Below are 5801 nucleotides of genomic sequence, written 5' to 3' on the forward strand. Positions count from 1 at the left end.
AAGCTCGAGGGGCAAAAGGAAAGATGTTCAGACGAGATCGCTGGTGATAAACCCCAGAGCATTGTTTGTGCCGTGTGTGTTGTAGCTGATGCTGAACGAATGCTACTCGCTATTCTGGCTTCCTGTAGAAGATATTCAGCCTGTTCTCATCTTCCACCCAGAGATGGTCTGTCTTAAATAAACGATGTCAAGATCACAGTAAAGTCATGGTCATACACACATGATGTGTCTCAAAACTGGGAATGAAATGAACTGAAATTAACAATTTGTCCCATTTTAGCACAAACATGTGAATAACCTCACAGCTTTCTCTGAAGTGTGCTGGGATGCTTCATGGAATAGAGGTTTTGCTTTTTGTTTATTGATTTGTAGTTTAATTCTTGTGTGATTCTTTTTCCCTCCAGATTTATTTATTATTAATTTCACCATTTATTTACTTCATATTTATGTTTACATTGATTACCACTATCCATGTTATATTATAGTAAATGGCAAATCATACGAAAGATTAGCATTTTCAGTCATTTTTGTCCGGGTTGGGGCCGCTATCTAAAATCTCGCCTGAGCCGGCCCTGCCTTTGAATAATAGGCATACTTATAATAGTTAATGAACAATAAACTGGATTAATGTATTTTAGCATAAAAAAATCTTAATCATCATATTTATCTTTAAAGTCTTTATAAACTTTGCTCAACTCTGTCATTGTGTTGTGTGTGATGGTCCATCAGCAGCTGCAGTATCTCTCAGCTGTATCAGTGCAGTCACTGTGACGTCTGACTGACACAGGTTTTTGTACGACTCTTTATCACTGTGTGAACACATACTGACTGTTTGGATAGTGAAAACTCAGACAGTAATAATCTCCTGTATCTTCAGTCTGGACTCCACTGATGCTCAGAGTGAAATCACTGCCAGATCCACTGCCACTGAATCTAGATGGAGTTCCTGTATAAAGGGCTGTTGCTGAATGTATGAGGAGTTTAGGAGCTTCTCCAGGTTTCTGCTGATACCAGGTTAAGAGATTACTATACAAACTACTGCTGGCTTTACAGTTTATTCTGACGTCTTGTCCTGCTTGAGCTGTTATTGATGGACTCTGAGTTACTGTGTACTGTCCTCTACACTCTAAAGAAAACAGAAATGAAAATGAAAATTATATATATATTTGACATTTTTAAAGAATTAATAATTAAACTGTATTACACAAACCTTGAGCAAACAGAGTGAGAGTCCAGATGAAGATGTTGATGGTGTTCATTGTTGTTCTTGTGTCTTGTGTGATGATGAAGATTGTGTTCTGTTCTGCTCTCAGTCATGAAGTGTTAAACTCACAGCACTATAAACACTCTCAGACTGAAGCATGTGCTGACAATGCAAAGAAGTGGGCAGGATTTACAACAGCTTGTGCTCAGAACAAACTCACACACACTAGAGTTACACAATGATCATTATATTCTGACTCATGTTATTTTATTATTAACATTAGCCTCTTCATAGGTTTATTTCTCTCCAGTGACACATTTATTTAATGAGAAACCGTGTCTGATCATTAAGGTCAGTCTGTCTTTGGACTGTTTTTGCTGTTTGAGGATTCTTTGAGTTTTGGTCTTTATTATTCCACTTTTGGTTTGATCTGAATTTGATAACAGTATTTTAGTCAAATGTGAACTTGGCGTCCATTATTTGAGCTGTTGGTATATTTTCCCTTTGAGTTAGACAGGAGCTGCTCTTGAACGACTGGAAATACTTCACTAGTGTCAGTGTTTGCAGGCAGGAAGACGAAGACGGGCAGATACAATACTGAAGTTTAATGACAGAGATTCTCAGGTGAATACAGGCAGGTCGCAAACACACTATACACAACAGAGATCGGACAAAGACTAAAGGCCACTACATACTCCACAAGAATAGAGAAAAAAGTTTTCGCTCCAAAATCACCTCATTTTGTTCTCTCAGCCCTGGTTGAGGAGTTCTCGCAGCTTGTTCTCGACACATCATCTGAGCAGAACTTTTTTCCTGTGGGTTTCCGAGAACTATTGTGTGATTGTTCAGAAATGTAAATGTGCTGCTGTGGGCGGAGCCTCTGAGGGCTCCCTAGAAGTTCGGCACCTGCTTTTCTCGTGAAGTATGGAATGTCCATTTCTTTGTTCTTTCAGAGTATGTACCAAGCTTAAGGGAAACAGCAGAGCTTAAATAGGGAACAAAACGAGAAAGACAAGACACAGCTGAACAGAACTAAACTAATGAAGGTTACCATGGTGACAGATAAGTGGCGGGAAACTGGAACAAAGGAACATGTGATCAGGAAACAAAACAACAACACAGACAGGCGTGTGGCATATGAAAACACACTGAAAGTCCATGGACAAAACAGAACATAACTGTGACAACTAGATACTGGAAAGCGTACTGACATTTATTTATAAAATGATCTGGGGTCTGTTTTTCGTACCGCACTTAATACATCTGAGATGATTTGACAGATCCCAGATCTTTTAATCGTGATAACTGATGTCTGGCTAATTTGGTTCTTCAAACGAATTTGCGGATTGGATTAAAATATCTGGATTAAATGATCTAAGATCACTGCGCGTTCTTGTGTTCCCTGAAGAGGGCAGATACATCGATACTCCAAACCATGATCAGCAATGCAGCGATTGGCTGGCGTCAAGACAGTAACGTAATGACATCATATAATTAAAAAAGCCATCTGGCAAAAAACTTGGCAAATTACACAAAAAAACACGAAAATATTTATAAGGAAACAGCTAAACGACCAAACCAACATAAAAGTTATAATAGATCAATGATAAATGTTTTTTGTTTTTTTAACATGATTACCAATTATTTATATTCACGATTTTATACAGTATTTGTACACCCTTTACATTTTTATTTCAATGTTGTAATTACATTTTTAATTCAATTTGAAGCAGATTTGTAACATGACAGTATTAAAGTTTCTTATGGGTCAAGATCAAATTCTCTGCATATCCTGCGCTGCATCAAGCCATCCCATAATATCCGTCATCACTTAAATTAATGCACGGCTCAGTGTAACTGTACAACATGTGTGTAAACCTCCAATAAAATTATAAAGTAATTATTCCATCACAAATAAATGGCTCAATCAAGTGGCTGTGTCTATAGTATTATACACAACATTATAATATTATATACATTCTCATATACATATACAATTTAAAATTTGTATATTATTATTATTTAAAATTATTATTATTGCCCCTGGTTCAGTAATGAACTCTTGTAATAAAGTAGCAGTGGCTGGGACAGATTTTAAGTATCACCTCAAGATGAATCTAATCCTGTTTAAATGAAATAAGCCGCTCGCGAGCAGGTTTGAGTTTACGGAGCTGTTGCTATGACAGCAAGTCCAGGACGAGCGTAGAAGAACCAAACAATCCAAGATCATGCCAAATCTTCAACAATCAGATCCAGCTAACTGAGTTAGCGAGGTACGAAGAACAGACCCCAGGACTCGAAATCAGTTCACATTAGTCCAGATTAAACAACGTCTGTCTGAAATGTTTACAATTATTAATAGATTTTTCTATGAATCCTGAAGATTGAGCTGCATATGAAGAACAGAAGCATCATTATGAGAAACTCCACAACATCATCCATGATCAAAGAGGTCAAAGGTCACCTCAGAGGTCACAGCTCATCAAATATATTTCTTTAAACAGTGTTATATCAGAAATCATTGAGTCAATCTGAATGAGTGAGTGTTGAGAAGAGCTGAGGAGCTTCTAATATCAGTGTGTTGAAGTGTTGTTTCTCTCTCTCTGCTGGAGTGTGTGTTCACTCGAGTGGAATAGAGGTTTTTGTACGAGCGTTTCATTAGATTGTATCACTGTGGTGGACATTCGGTGGAGGAACCAAACTGGTGATCGGTAAGTCTGTCTATTTAATTACCTAATAAAAAAATACAGTTTAGATTTCAGAAAGTGTTTTACAGTTGAAACAAGAACAACATTTATTAATGATAATGATTATTAGATATTGTGCTGAAACTTTACTTGAAGCCTTTATGTATAATGCATTATAAAGATATTCATAATGTAGATTATAATGCCTTATATCTTTTCATTAATAATTGTTACCAAAGTTAAAATGCATTATAATATTTGCTTATTCCTTGTTGCATCTGAAATTGGTTGTTTGTCGTGAGTTTTAATGTATTATAATTTCTAAAGGTGTAACAATGAATAGATAATATTATAATGTGTTATAACTGTGGTTACAATTATTCATGAGATCATACATGCATTATAATGTGTGTAACAATTCATAATTAATGCATTCAAATACTTATATAATGCATTGTGTATAAAGGCTTTAAGTGTTTCTGATATTGTTGAATAATTATTGAATCTAAATCAATGATATTGTCATGTTTATACATTCAGAAGAACGGCATTATTCCTTTCAACAACAAAATCTAAACATATTTCCATAAAGCGTCTCACTATGAGTTTATTGAGTTTATTACAGGTTTGTTTTCCTTCATTTATTTCTACACTGAGTTCATATATAGTTCATCTTTTCTTGTAGATATCATACATGGAGAAAAGAGATTTGACATCAGAATGTAAATGTTGTACTTTCTGTAGTTCAGTCAATGATACTGAATCTCTTTTGCTCATGTTGTGATTATAATTCAGTGCTTTATAATACAAACACAATTTATGTGTGACTTTTTATTCTGTGTGAAATTGAGTTTCATTTTGAGTTGAATATCTCAGTAAAATGTAAGAACTTTATGTCCTGAGTTAAAAACTGCTGTGATGAAATCAGTCGGTGTATTACAATGTTGAGTTTGATTGATGAGGTTTGATGTAAATGTATATAGTGATTGTGTAGTTTGTATATTGTATATATATCAGCTGTAGTGATGTTGAAGGACATGAAGGATCAGATTGTGATTGTGATTTGTCCTGCTGTTGAAATGCTGTGAATGAAAGTGCAGTGTGTTTTCTTTGTGTTTGTGAATGTGTTGTGTTTGTCTCCTGCAGCTGGTCCCACAGTGAAGCCCTCAGTGTCTCTGCTGCCGCCCTCTTCTCTGCAGATCTCTGGAGGCTCAGCCGCACTGCTCTGCCTGCTCAGCTCTTACTCTCCACAGGGGGCGCTGGTGAGCTGGACACTGGATGGGTCAGAGGTCACCGAGGGGGTTCTGACCAGCGCAGAGAGCCAGCAGAACGGCCGCTACAGCCGCAGTAGCGTCCTGACCCTCAGCAAAGCACGCTGGGAAGCGGGAGAGGTGTACGTCTGCAGAGTAACACATGATGGAGCTCCTCATGAGGTCTCGTTCCACAAGAGCTCTGAGTGCTGATGTTTCTCTCCTGAAGATGAGCCGTATCTGAGTGTCCTGTGTCAGGCAGGATTCACATGAGTCTAGTGCTGCAGCTGTAGTGATTTACAACTCAATACTGAAAGAGAGCTCGCATGTGTCAAAGCACTGTGTGATCTTTCAATCTGCTGTGTTTGCTGCAACATTCAATAAAGCTTCTCAACAAGTTCACTTTGTGTCTGACAACATCATTCAACTAACAGATGAAGATGCAGGTGCTTTTCAGAAGGTTGATCAGTAGCAGTAAATCAGTCAAATAAAGCTCTTGGGGTTTGAACATGGTCTCTGGAGACAGAGCTGCTCTATTCTGAGAGGATCACAATCACTCCACCCTGACAATGCAAATGGGATTTTCAGTCTCACTCTTTGATTGGTTACAGGATCTGGACTGGAACAGACCACTTTCACTTCTGCTACACATTTACATGC

This window comes from Gobio gobio, assembly GCF_949357685.1.
Source record: "Gobio gobio genome assembly, chromosome: 25".
Taxonomy (NCBI): Eukaryota; Metazoa; Chordata; class Actinopteri; order Cypriniformes; family Gobionidae; genus Gobio; species Gobio gobio.